Source organism: Rhagoletis pomonella, unplaced genomic scaffold (genome assembly GCF_013731165.1).
Source record: "Rhagoletis pomonella isolate Grant_MI unplaced genomic scaffold, Rhpom_1.0 Rhpom_scaffold_00007, whole genome shotgun sequence".
Classification (NCBI taxonomy): domain Eukaryota; kingdom Metazoa; phylum Arthropoda; class Insecta; order Diptera; family Tephritidae; genus Rhagoletis; species Rhagoletis pomonella.
This window is the reverse complement of record NW_023458561.1, coordinates 55,863,148-55,878,236: the sequence shown is the minus strand read 5'-3', so window position 1 is coordinate 55,878,236 and position 15,089 is coordinate 55,863,148. Positions and strand designations below refer to the sequence as shown.

Below are 15,089 nucleotides of genomic sequence, written 5' to 3'. Positions count from 1 at the left end.
ACTAAAATTTTTTTCATTGCTTAAAACGATGTATCATAATCCATCAAAAAGTGAATTTTGAATTTTTACATAGTTACGGCTTTTTGTATTTCAGCGACGATGTGAGATAGGGCCTTTCTATAATAAGGTAACGATAATTTAGCATGTATAAACATGTACCTCTGTAAAAGCATTTTGCATGGTTGTAAATTACATACATACATACATATGTACATATTTACATACATATACACGTGGCTTCATTTTTTTGGTGCTTGCTTAAATTTTGCTACCACACATTTTTGATGTTGGCCAAAAAGCAGCGAATTAATATTACACATGCCACATGTTGCATGCAACTCTTTTATGATGGTGTTTTCGCTTTTCTTTTATTTTGTCGCAGTTTTAAAATAGCTAGCATGTACGTACATTAGGGCGCCTCAGAATTATATTTTGTTTGCAAAATTCAAGGTGCATACAATTATATTGTCACAACGTACATTCGATCATTACTTCGTGTTACATTATTTAAATAGATGATGATAAAGGAACTCAAACTTTGCGCCCCGCTTGATGCTCTACCTGTTTCTCTATTTTATACAGAGTTAAACAGAAAGGCTGTGACTATCAAATCACGGAGATCTCGAAGACGACAGCGAGCACATCGTTGAAGCTACTCACTGAAATGATAGGGGATCTAACGCCGTTCCAAGCCACGGCGAAATTCTTATCTCAGAAGATAGATAATAAATAGATGTCTAAACTTATATTGAGGGAAGCATACGGACTTCCATATCATGGCGGCAAAGTTGGTGTCACATTTATTGTAGAAGGGCAGGCTGCGATGAAGGCTCTCAGATCGGCAACGAACAGCTCGAGATGTATTTAGGAAGGGACCAACCATAACGGTTATGACTTTTATAATTAAAATTATAATTTAAGCGTTAAAATTGCATTTCTGTTTTCCGATTAAATTTTACCGTTATTTAATGATATTTTTTCAATCATATTATCTGAAAAAAAACAAACATCCAAAATAACGACTATTTTTGATCGAAAAAAATAAAACTCACAAAATAGAGACTAAATTTGACCGAAAAAATAAAATTCCAAATTAAACAAATTAGATTCGTTATCGAAAAAATAACGAGTCTGCATTAATCTAAAAATAAAGATCTGGATATTAACGGTTATTTTCGGTACCTTTAATGTAGTGAACGTTCTGGTCATCGTTCGATGAGCTATCGGGTTTCATTAAAAGAACGAGATGATTTCACGGCATATATGGCTAGGAATTCAAATAAATGCTCTCTTCGGTGCCTCTGTAGCAACCGAGTGAACCCAATTCAAAACCACATATTTACTGGGAATAAGCTCTAGTAGTATCGCACAAACCGCAAACTTTTCATGTCACTCGGTATGCTAATCTTTACTTAACTTATCGATCAAACATAAGATTTAGAGGAAAAAACAATTCACATAGTTACCGTGGCAGAGAGTTTTCTATTGTATTGAAACAGACTTCTGGTTGGTTAGGGGTCTTCTTTGATCAACCTAGCATTAAGGAACCTCGAGAGAGAGAGGTTATCTGGCTGAATGCAATTTAGCTCATGCCAATACTTCTAGATGTGGAGATCTCAGGAAGCGAAGTCTGAGCATAGTAAGGGCTTCGCAAATTAAAACAACACTTGACAGCAGATTTGTTAAAAAGTAGTCATCAGTCAGATTGGCCCAAGGTTTACACGAAGCTAGTAGAAAAACCAGTTTAAACTACTTGCAACAAAATCAATTTTTGTTTGTACTAATTAATTTTTTCATTGTATTGATTTCAAACTTGTCCAGTAATGTTATACTCCTTCTTCATACAAATAAAATTATTTCGCCTGATAGAGCTCCATTATAGCTTCTGATCCTAGGAATCCCTGTGCAGCCTCTTTTCTAGAACGAATATCTGTAATTTCTTGACTAAAACTGCGACTTTGGTATTGGTTATTGTCCTCCAGAAGAAAAATTTATAGTGGGTATGCGGATCGAACTTCTCAAAAGCAAAGTTATGAGCTGGGACACCTTAACGTGTACGTGCGTATGCAACTATGCATGAATGTACAATTTATTGCCTTACTCGGACCAAATTTATTTTATTTATTTTTTTCAAAATAGCCGCAATATTTCCGGATGCCCTGCGCAGTCAAATAGATGGCCAAAAATATCGTAAAATTGTGTTCCTACGTAATGCGTTTCCAAGCAAACAAATAAAACGTTTTATTACATCAAAGATACGGCCATATGAGAGAACTCAAAGAGTTGTAAATATGTACATACGTATTTATTTATGTAGATATGTAGGTGGTATTGGGCAGCCACACAACACTGATCTTCAGGCAAAAATATGCATACATGTGGTTCAATCCATGTCAAATCGACCAATCGTTGGAATCCACCATTTATGATTTGGATTAATTTTGGTCCAAACTTTTTCTTTATCATATAACAAAGTCCTATGAAAAAAAAAAAATTAAAAAAATATTTTTTTTTGAAAGTTAATAATTTCAACGGCCTGACTTTGCAAGTTTGTTTTTTACAGTTACAAATAAGTTTATTGTAAAAAGAGATATTTTTAAAGCACGCCTTCTAAATATGAACGAAATCGGACCATGAATACTGGTAAAATTTTAGTGGAGTTATTCCTTTTCATGTAGTTAATAGTCGTTCTAAATATGAACCAAATCGGACTATAAATACGGGTTTTTCAAATATCTCGACTCGTCCGCCACCTATCGGATTTACTCATCTTTCGTATTGCATTGTCATCGGGTTGTGAGCCTACTTTGAAGTTTCAAATCTCTAGGTCATCGGGTCATCTCCCCGGGTTAGTCAAAAATGGTCTGCAAGATTTGCTTCTAACAAACAAACATACATACATACAGAGCAAGTTAAATAAAAGCTTGTAATAACAAAATGACTCTCGTCTCGTTTTAAGTTATATTTCGAGCTATATATATATAAAAAAAAAAAACATTTAAACAATTCAAAGAGTAAAAAAATTACAGAATTTTGAAATTTAAAACATCGTAAAGGGAAAAATTTATGAAAATTTTTGACTAATTTTTTTTTAAACAATACTTCTAACTGATCTTTATACATCCTAAAATTTTCACAGAGGCGTTTTTGAAAATATATGAATTTTTGAACTATGAAAAAACAATTATTTTGCAAACTCTATATCGAAAGCTAAATTTAAATTATATAAAAAATGTTTAACATCACTTTATAGAGATTTTGGACAAAAAATTTTAAGCTCAAAATTTTATATCTTTAAACAAACACCTTGAATATTAAATAATCTTTTAAGATTAGTTGGAGGTACTGTATAAAAAAAGTAGCCAAAAACTTTTATAAGTTTTTGCTTTTACGTTTTTTTTAATTCATAATTCTGTAAATTTTTCTGTTTCCGATTTATTCAATTTATATTTTCTTTATAGCCCTAAATACCACCGTTAGAACGACACGAGAACCACTTTTGTAACTATAATAGTTTTTGGAAATGTAAAATTTAGAGCTTTGCATAAAATTCGAAAAAGAAATTAGTTTTTTCCTTTGGCAGAACTTTCTTCGTGGATTGGCCCACGTGTATGTAGGTGACTACATACATATGTACAAATATCCGACACTCTGTTTATTTACACTATACTTGTATGCCTGTGCCCTGTACAGGATATTTTACACTCGGAGTGACCATCTGCTGACCGATTTTTATGAATTATTGTTATTTATATTTTTGTAGCTCTACCATAAAAGCGCTTCTAGGAATTATTAATAAGCCCACTTCTCATATGTTTTTTTTTGTTCGTAAAATACGAATAAGCTCGCGATTGAAACAATTTTTTATTTCCATTTTCAAATCAAAGTGCTTTGTGCACATTTGGCAGCAATATTTTATTTTTATTTTGGCCTCCACTTAAATTTTCACAATTTTTCAAATTTCCAAATTTTTGTACTTTTTGCTTATAGCCAGCCAGCCCCAAAGGTATATTTCATTCAAATATGAAATGTTTATAAATCTCCATCTGCTGGTAAATATACCGCATGCGGGTGTGCTTTGTGTAATTTTTGCTTCACTTTCGTATTGGAAAATTTGCTTTGTTTTTGCTTTTTACATTGCGGTATTTTAATTGATTTCAATCATATGGTATTTTAATGCGTCCCAATGTTGTAACTGCAGTTTATTTATGACTGTTTTAATGCAGGCACCTTGCCTTTTTCCATAAACAAATGAATATTGAAAAGTTTTGTTTACATAAATAACCACAAACATTCACACTTCTGCATACATATTTATGTGGATACATACATATGTACGTATATTCCTAGGCGAACGTGGGTGGTTGTGGAATTAGTTTCAAATATTTTAATCACTTAGTAAATATTTGTGAATGGATTTATGTGCATTTGTAGTTAGTGGTCGACATTTGTCAAATTCATAGATTTTGGCATTGTAATTAATGTCCATTTAACAGGTGCTTTGGATAGCCCACAGATCATGATGCGCGATGCACAGCTGCAGGAGGCGATCGTGTGTGTTTCCGGTAGCTGGAGATTTATTGTTTCGCACCCTTGCTAACGAAAAGATAAAGTAACTTGAAGGATTTATGTTTTCCCAAAATATGCCAAAATGAAGTTAAACCATACACTGCTTCGATTTAAAGCAAATTTTAACAGCATTTGCTCTTATTTTGAAGTCAGACACCAGCCTAGCCTCAACCATACCCAAAGCGGGGCAAAGATTAGATAATCTCGCAAACGCGAATGGACCAATTAGTCTCAGCTCATTTGTAATCAAAATCTTAGAAAGACGAATTAACTTTTACACCAGGGAAACCTACCTTAAAACCAAGCCAATATGTGAAAGTTAGCGGGCATATCAAAGTGGAAATTTTGCTTTGTTCTACAAGGCAATGGACTTAAAGCATATGACTGCAGATGTCCTGGCCGACTATGTTATAGGCAGGCATGAGAAGATCATATGCTCTAGGCTGCAGAAAAATAGTGAAGAAAATAGGGAGCTAGAAAAGCTTGCCACTGAAGTCCATCGTCGTCCCATTCACCAAAAGAATGAAGCTCAACCGGACCAAACTTATTTCGGAGGAACAGAGACACGGAGTTCTCATAAGAAGCGAAATATCTAAGGGTGATACTAGATAAAAGACTCCACCGTTAGTCAATCTCACAACGGTTTCAAATTAACTTACAATGGCATTTATGTTTGTCAAAGACTTCATTGTAAAAATTAGGGGAATATACCCGAAATTGGCATACTGGTCATTTAATGTGGCGGTAAAACCGAAAATTATATATACTGCTCTGTTGGGAAAACGCCATATAAGTAAGTTCCGGCGTTACTCTGGGTAAGCTCCAGCTCCTGGTTGGTGGAGCCACGGAGGAGCCATGCTCCCATAGAGACGTTTGGATTCATCACATAGATACCATAATCATGGCAAAATAAGCTTTTGGGAGTGCCCTGAGACTTTCGAATCTAAACAAAATAGAGACTTAGTGGGCTATTCGAAAGCTTTCCTAAATGACCCCGATTTAAAATTCACCAATTTAATGCTACTGAAGAGGTACTTTTTCAAAATTTTGCCTCAAAAGATTTTGTTGGTATGGAATTAATTTAATATGTATTAATATTTTTTACATGTTTCGGTTTCCAACTTTCAAAGGTATTTCAGCTGGTTAGATAAAATTTCCATTGGTAAGTAACCTTTTCTAGTGCTCCATATCGTCCAATTTCTACTTTTTTTTTGCGAAAATAGAGCCATTTAGAACAAAAGTATAAGCGACATACTATTTGAAAGTAAATGAAAAACTTCCGGTATGATCTCGGAATATATTGCAGGTAATTGTGATTGAGCTAATCGGCTCCTTTGCCAGATTTACCACGTTTAGTACAAATCACCTACTTTTTATAAATATTTTGAATTATATTTGTTCTAGATACAAAGCTAAAATATCTACGAATGTATTTCTTGAACAATTGGATCAATGCTTTCTTCAGAGCTGTTGAGGGTACTAACTTCTCTTAAGTATAGAATCCGTTTTTTTTTTATCCTCAGATCTCTAAAATATATCTATTGAAGGTGCGAAGTTAACATAGCGTAGATATTGGACGAAATATATTCGGTCACTGCATTGTAAAATAAGAAATGACCGAATCTACATACATACATTTATGTATATACATATGTATGTACAAGTCCCCAACAAAAAAAAGCGTAAACTTATGACTCCGATCGAAAAAAATTTAAAGTAGTTTATTTCAATTAAAGCCAATTAGTAGCGACGAATTCGTAAGCGACTGAGACGAAAACACTTAGCAAGTGCTGAAGAAATATTCCATGTAATCTTTGTACAATGTGTTTGCTTTTGTACATACATACGTACATATTTTCTTTTTATGTGAATTTCTTGCTCTACAACTGTGGTTGTAAATAGTATAACTGAAAAAAGTGAATTTAATTGAACTAAGGATCCAATATGTAAGCGTATTCTGAATATACATTTCGTTCATGAATCAATAGCGGCTATCAGTGAGCGATAAATTTTTATTAAAACTGTGTGTACATACTCGCTTTCTGACTTATTTGTGAAAATAATTATGGCCACACAAATTCGTATGTATGTATGTATGTATGTGCAAAGGAATTGGAGCACAAGTTGAGGCACGATTGGCCTTGAGTCATGAAATCTATTATATAGAACGAAAAAATATTAAAAACATATGAAATAAAACAATTATCTCAAGTAATGTGAAAACGACGTGCTCTTTTAATCATGTCAAAATATTTTCGAATTTAAAAAAGAATTTAGAAAAAAACATCGAAAAAAGTTCGAATTTCTTAATCACTTCAGTTAGGTCTGCTATGGGGCTCCAATTCGATTACCTTAAATAAGCATTAAATATAAACAAACAAATGCACCTATGACAAAGGAGCGGTCATACATTTATTCGTATTTATACGTTTTTACGTGCCGTATTCTCAAGCAGGTTTTAAAAATTTATCTACCCTTTAAACACAAATTTTGCTCTAAAAAAAAAATAAGTTCAACAGCAAATACATTTTGAACGCTACTTGAGAAAATGACACTAATAATAATAGATAATTAATACAAATTTTTTAATTTATTTTTTCCTTCAAAAATATTCTTCTGGTTTTAGTTTATTTATTTTTTTTTAGAAAATAGCTGCTACTCTACGCAAGTGTGCCCAAGTGTCAGACGTCTGTAAGTGTAAAAGTATTTTAGAAGTATTTTCGACAATTAGTGCAGTGTCGTAATTTTGTGTCTAACATGACGTTGAGATATTTCTATTATGTGTTTTTATTTAGAAATACATCTTTGTACCAAAAGATTGTAGTGCGGTTTGACTTGGTGACGTCATGTCGTATCACCTGAGTATATTATTGATTAGTCTAGTTCAATAGTTAGTTGACTTACACAGGGGAGAAGGGTCTATGTGAATGATTCGTCATCCAGTGACCTAATGATATGTCATACAAATATACATATACATATAAGAACTAGCTGATAAGAAAAGATTTCGGATTCTTTAGAATACTTTTCTAAATTTTTCTATCTACAGTAACTCACAGAAGTATTTGCATTAATTTTTTACGGTATTAAAAATATTTTTCATTCTAGATTTTTTCGTTATTTTTTATAAAAATATAGCTCATGGTACAACAAAAACTATCTACATAAAAAATAAGGAAAATTCAACATATTTTCCTCAAAATTACAAACATTTTAATCAGATTTTTTACAAAAATTCGAGTACGCAATTTTATAGCGAATTAAATTTTTTTTATTTACATGGTTTTTGTTGTAGAATGAGCTATATTTTTATTAAAAATTAACGAAATAATTTGCTATGAATAACAGTTTGAACATGGTCTCTTACACATCAGAAATATGTATCAGCATTTTCAAAGGTATACCGATTTTTGTGAAACTTGTTGGAATCGTTCCCTCAAAATGAAAAAATAATCAAGGCGAAATACTTTTGTGAGACAATATGCATTAGGGTGGCCTCAAAAAATTTAAAATGTTGGTTTTTTCTAAAAGTAAAAACTAATTAAAGTTAAAAATATTAAATATTGGTTTTTTTTAAACTCAAAATCGAATATTCGTACTTTTTTGTTTAAAAAATATATATATTTAAAAAACACTTTTTCGTAAAAATGGTTTAAAATTATTTTTCTCTTCAGGAGACTTCCAATAATACTAACGACTTTTTATGGGTCCCCTGTGGTATTTTTTTCGAGTTTTTGGAGAACCAATAAAAAATAGTTAGTATTAAAAAATAGTTAAATGGACAATTGGGTATTGTTATTGGAAATCTCTTTAAGAGAAACAGAATTTTCCGATCGAAGAATATTGGTTTTCGAGAATTTTATACTGGTTCTACGAAAAAGTTTTTCCCACATAAAAATACATTGGAAAACTTCCTGGGCTTTGAGGCAGTTCTAAATATCAATTTTTTTTAACAAAAAGTACGGGTATTCTTTTTTCATTTAAAAAATCCTAGGGATGACAGCTTAATATATTAAACTTAAGCTCTAGGAGTGTTTCTGCATGAAAAATTAAATTTCGAAAAAGATGTCGCTTACGTCTTTTTGGCGGTTAAAGGCCGATATATATTGTGTAATAACCTTACTTTTAACCGATTTTTTTCAATTTACTTACAACTGTAGACAACTGGAATATCGCAGAAAATCTCCAATCACACTGTTGGCGCTAAAAGGACAAGAATAATAGATAAATAGAACTTAAGTTGCTTTTAATATTTACTACGGGCGTACCAAGCAGAGACACAGAAGCGTTTAAATAAGCTGCAAACAGAAAAGGCAGCGGCGATAAAGCGGTCAGAGTGGCATACATATAACAAAATTTATGCAATAAGTTGTACCGAAAATATTAACCCACCTATGACCTTTGTGTAGAATGTTACCCAAACAGATTCGTTTTGTATTTGTCTATTCTGAAATAACTTTTGAGCTACGTTCAGCTTTTGTTAAGGCTCAGTTAGTCTAGACTTAATTTACGTAACGCATCCTAATATATTGGCCAAGGCAATATATTCTGTTCAGGAATTTTTTGATGTGGCTGCAAAGTGACATTCAGCTGAAAACGAAAATACAAAATCAAAATGTTTTCGCCTTTGGCTAAGTCGACGTGTTGAGTGATCATTCACGATTTTTTACGTAAGTTAAATTAAGTCTAGAGTAACTGAGTCTTTAATTATTTAGCTTCTCCGTTTTACATAAAATATCTTACATTTGAAGGCTTCTTGCGAAAAATGGCATTTATGTATTAAATTACGCAAGGTAATCAAAGGTAAATGATTTGCATGAAAAATAATGAACAGAAATTGCCTTTGTTAGCGGCAATCAAGGTACGACGCACCGTTAATATTGATAAGAATTTAGTATCATAGCGCTAATCAGATCAATACAAGTACAATATACTATTTATAAAAAAAAAATGCTAACATTAACACTCATAAATACAAACATATACGCTTATTTATGTACATATATTTTTACGCGTATGTATTTATTTTAATGGCTACTAATTTTACTCAAGATTAGGTACATATCAACTGTTAGAAATGTATGCCTCTTATCACTAAAATTTAAAAAACTTATCAAGTCAATTTTCTAGCATTATATTTGGTTTATTAATAGCATTCCAAAAACAAAGGAAATAATAACTAAAAGTCGAATACACAACATCTTTAAATTTAAGTATGAATATTGTGAAAGAAACTTTTTTATGTGTTTGTACCTGTGTATGTATGTATGTTTGAGAATTTTTGTCTTTCCATTAATTCATTTCTAAGCATTAAATGTGGTCACAACTGGTGATCAAAAAAAAAAAGACCCACTAGCAACTTAAGACTCGATCGTGATAAAATGTGTTTTAGTGGAAAATTTATTATTTCAGCGAGTATTTATTGCATAGTTTATGCCGACATCGTCAACACAGAGGTGGAAACAGAATTGACATATGGTTTTAGGGGGCACAGAATAGACTGCGGCTGTCAAAGGCTTCGCAACTCTGGCATCGTAAGCTCTTCATTTCTCTTAAGTATATCGTCACCTGTAGAATAGCGAATGTCGCGTGAATGTAATTAGAAATGCTTAATGCCACAGGTAAAGGCTATAAAAAAAGCAAAGGCACTTGTCACTCAACTTTGACATAGCTGTGAAGGGGATTATCGGTAATACTATGAAATTAGATAATAATTAATTATGAAGTCAGCAAATGAGCTTTTTAAACTAAGATGTGTGTACAGAATGGTGAAATATATACATAGTTTATCTGAATGATATATAATAAATCGTTGACTCGTTGCCACAATTTGTGTACAGTACCTAATTATAATAAGAGGACTGAAGATACAACATTTCTTTACAGATTGTTTTAAAATAACCAAAGGCGTATTCTGCTCCGAGCTTGAACATTTGCTTAGGGTCTCAGAGCAGTGTTGTATTTTTTAACCCAATATGTATTCTGAAGTAAAACCAGCAGTAGGTCTGTTTTTTCTGCTCGCTCGCGTGCTCCAGAAACTGCTCATTTTGTGTTGCAAGCCACTTTGAGAGAGTAATTGGTATTTCTCTGAGGTTTGTAAAAAATTTTATATTGCCAGAAGAAGTATGTACACCAGCCCAGCTAGAAAAATTGCCAAGCATTTTCTAATATAAGACAAATCTTACAGATTTCGTACAGATTTCTGGGCGAAGTGTCTGGATAAGTTTGTTAACTTCGGAGGAAATCGAATTACATATTTTTATTTTATTTTCTTCCACAGGTCGCCACCCGCCACCCGCCACCTAAAAACAACATCCAATGAAAAGTTCGCAATTTCCTCAGATTATACCCTCTTTTTTTATGACGACCACAGTGAACTTGTAAGGACTATGATTTGGGGGGTGCACTTGGAATTTTTAAGCCTTTAATGGAAAGGGTGCCTCTGCCCGGCTGGTTGATGTCCTCAGTATGGCTAAGGCTGACATCACCGCCATCCAATAAATACCCTGGCTGGGCAAGGTGACTAGTACAGCTGACACGTAAAGGAGCGCAAATTCAGTATCGGATTTGTGGTGGGAGAGAGACTTCGTTACGGAATATTATCCTTCACCCCGGTAAACGAATTTTTCGCCGCAAGCAGCATCAGATCTAGGGCGAGAGGGGCTAGCTACTGGATTAGAGATTGACTTGTCCAAAACTATAGAAAAATTTGCTCAAGTCAAAGCACACAAAGTAAACTTATTGTAATTGATATCTGAAAATTTTGATTATATTTAGTAAAAATTGGAATTTTATATTTCGACTATTTCTGCGATTGATTATAATTAATAATTATTGTATAAGAAAAATAAACCGAGGTGATAAACATAATTATCAAAGGGCGCTTCGCTCCATTTATGCGCCGGGCGTCATTGCTACTAAAGCCGGCCCTGATCAGAGCGAGACTCTTTTAACATCTCGCTCATCGGCGCCCACGTCCCGATTGAAGTGCTTGGCAATTTCAATGCAAAATTCAACCTCCACGATGAAACGCCATGGACTGAGGCGATCGACTTCGCTGGGGTCCAAAACATAGTAGTATGCACTACTAGTCTCCAGCATAAGAATATTCATAAATCTACATGGATGACTCCCCGAACGAGTGTTAACAAACAGGCAGCTTCTGCTAAAGATTTACGGGCCTTTGCTCGTTACCACAGATGATAAAACGACACAATATATGAGCTCTAGAATAATATATGTAGACATAATCAAGCCTCGCTGGCTTGGTCGCGTCACTCGAATGGACACAAACGCTCCAGGACGGAAAGTATTCAACGGTGAACCAGCTGATGGTAGCAGCGGAAGAGGAATGCCTGCTCTGTGATGGAAGGACCGGGTAGTTATTGTTGAGTTTTTCCCCATATTATTACAGATTATGATTATAAAGTGTTTTTCCAAGTGCTTTCTAATTCTATTTTCTTTTACACCGACTTGACTAAATCAGCGCTCGAAGTCAATATTCTTCAAAGTCAACATTCTTCAAAGTACACACACCATTTCTGTATACACTTGCATATGTATGTATGTAAGTATGTATTTGTAACTACGATTGCAGAACACATATGCAAATGCAGTTAAATGCAATGACGATCAATCTTCCCCTTACTGAAACTATGCTGTAGTAATTCATTGTGAGCTCATACATATTTTCATGCATGTAGGTACTATACTTATGTAAGTTTGTGTATGAATTTGTTTGGCGCTCAGATCTGAAAACACACAGGAAAAAAATGGCTGGGTATAACTATTTGTCCACTTGCAACACAAACTCACTTTTATTAGTGTTTATGTTTTTGTATTATCTATTAGTGAAAATATGTATGTATGTACATATGTATGCTTGTGGTATATGTATTCGTATTATACTCATAAAATAACATGTTTGCTTTCCATTCATTTCTGAGTAAATTTGAGTTGTTTGTTTGTCGCTGGTAGTTGTGCATGCCTGTTCATTTCTCTTATTTATGTGTCGCTCTTCGCTTTCAATTTAAATCAATTTAACTTATTTTCTTCATTTGCGTTCAACGTTCTATGTCGCGATAGTTTTTTTTCTCTTTTATATGTTTTATTTGTAGAAAATTTTTGACTTCTAACGTGCGTATCATAACTATATGACATCCATATATGTATCATCAAGCTCTGACTATTTATTTTTTATTATTTCATTTTAATTATAATTTTTTATTAAAATATAGTTCGTTCTATAACACAAGGTATATCTGTAAGTCAAAGTTTGAAGTTTAAAATTAAAAAAATCAGCAAAGTTTCTTTAAAATTCCAATTTTAATAAAAATTTCTAGAAAAATGTTTGGTATGCAGCTTCACAGTTCATTAAGTTTGTAGTGGCTAAAAACTTCCATTGTTTTTTTATTTTTTTTTCGCTAACAATGTTGTGCATTTTTGTCCGTATAAAAAATATATAAAATTAGTAATGGGCTTAGCTAGAAATTCTAATTAAAAAGGTTGAAATTTAAAAAAAAAAACTTTGTTGATTTTTTTTATAAGGTTAAATTTTAGACTTACATAATTCCCATTAACTAAATATAAATATTTCAATAAAAGACAAATAATTTAAATTAAATAATTAAAAAATGATACGTGGGTGTCGTAGAGCTATGATACATCCTATATCTTATATTTTGCTTTGGAAAAATGCTTTACAAATATTATTTTAGCATACAATAAGAGACACGAAAGACATAAAAAGAAATTTTTTAGATTCAATTGGCTAGGCTTGCATTTGGAGATAGTGGCACTTTAAACTCGTATGTAAATATTTTCTTGCTATACCTACTATGTATACGTATGTACATTGTTTTTCTTTCAACATGTACATATTTACATATTTTTTAGAGATAAAATATGTTGCGTTAAGTGATGACCACAAAAACTTTGAATTTATAACCACAGTTCCTTTATCAGTTTGTGATTTATAGTTGTTATGAATTGCCTGCGCTGTATTAAAAAAAAAAACTAATCAAAAATAGCAAATATTTTACATATATTTTTAATTTTTCGATCACATTTAATTCATATTTTAAATTTTTGTTCCTTAATTTTATTATTATTTTTCTTTCAATCAAAAATAATCATTTTTCTTGCATTTTTAATTGCTTGATCACATTTTATTGATATTATCAGATTTCATTTGACGTACGTTTAATAACAAAGAGAAGTAATTAAAAATTTTAGTTTTTGGAGTTTTCATCAAAGAATTAATAAGTCTGATACAGAGGACACTCCTTTGTTTAATGAACAAAGTTTTCTCACTTTTCCGAAAACTACCGTTACATGGTAATCAGGTGTGGTTTTACCCCTATTTAAAACATCTTCGATGGTAGAATAAAGTTATATAGTTATAAGCGGGCAGTACCATGCCCTTTTTCCGTCCTTGAACGGTTTTTAGAAGGCTAACTCGGGATCATCCAGGAATGGCAGATTCTACTATTTTGGTTCTTAACATAACGCGTTGCGGGAATTGTGCCCCGCCAATGAAGAAGATTGTCTTCCTACGACAGTCTGGTCTACATAACCGGAACGACCCAGATTTATATCCGGCCAAGGACTGTTACTCCAGCAAAAGCTCTTTGGAGAATTTGTATGCTGCCACAACAACAAAATTGTCTTCAAAATGCAGCCACCGAAAATTTTTTTATTTTGGTATAATAATTTAACACTTTTAATGCGCAAAATTGTGACTAAAAAATAAAAGCTTTGACGAAAGAGGCATTTAACAAATGTCTAATGGCAGATGTTTACTTTCAGAAGTGCGCTTTCGCGCTGTCTTTTATGCAAGAGTACTAGTTCCTTTGAACGCTTTAAAAATGGAAATTAAGATTCTTAAATTTTTTTATTTTTTACGGAGGACGTTGGGGTGAGTACTATGAGTACTACCACTCCGCAGGACATAGGTTCGATCCCTGGTCCAGACACAACTAAATTAGAAAAGGTTGTTTCTAACAGACGTTACCACCCCTCGGCAGGCAATGACAAATCTCCGAGTGTATGATAAAAGCTTTTCATAAAACCACTTGCCGCTCAGAGGCAGCGTAAAATTGTAGGTTCCTCCATTTGTGTTATAACATTAAGATGCACATCATCAATTATTTTTATTTCTATTGTTATTTTTTTTTTTTAAGGAAAGGTGATACTTCGAAGTTGGTTTAACTCCGATCATTGGATCATGAAGAAATTCACGGTATTCTTAAATTTTTATATGAGAATTGAAGTCAGTTTTGTTTCTTGTTTAAACTTGTTTATTTTTTATGTATCACATTTTCTTTCTAGTCCCCGTTATTTTCTAAAAAATGTGTGGACCACTTTTAGTGTTGACATAATTTTTCTAACAAGCACCTCACACCAATTTTAGTCACATTAGTTGAAATCCTTGCAATATTAGTCAATGCGAAAAAGCATTAAAGGTATTAGGGAAACAACTAGTAGTATGTTTGTATACTGTGGCGGTCAAAAATGGATGA

General features: G+C 32.7%; 1 protein-coding gene across 2 annotated transcripts in view; it reads right to left on the bottom strand.

Annotated features, from left to right (window-relative positions):
• The window catches only part of LOC118743101 (leucine-rich repeat and immunoglobulin-like domain-containing nogo receptor-interacting protein 1), a 40,073-nt gene that overhangs the window by 23,451 nt on the left and 1,533 nt on the right, over nucleotides 1-15,089 (bottom strand). Inside the window, exon 1 of one of the 2 annotated variants that reach the window (XM_036475606.1) lies at nucleotides 8,722-8,755. The exons of the other annotated variant lie outside the window; for it this stretch is intronic. The gene's annotated coding sequence lies outside the window, so the exon portion shown is untranslated. Of the gene's footprint in view, nucleotides 1-8,721; nucleotides 8,756-15,089 lie in introns of those variants that run through there. 2 annotated transcript variants of the gene reach the window in all.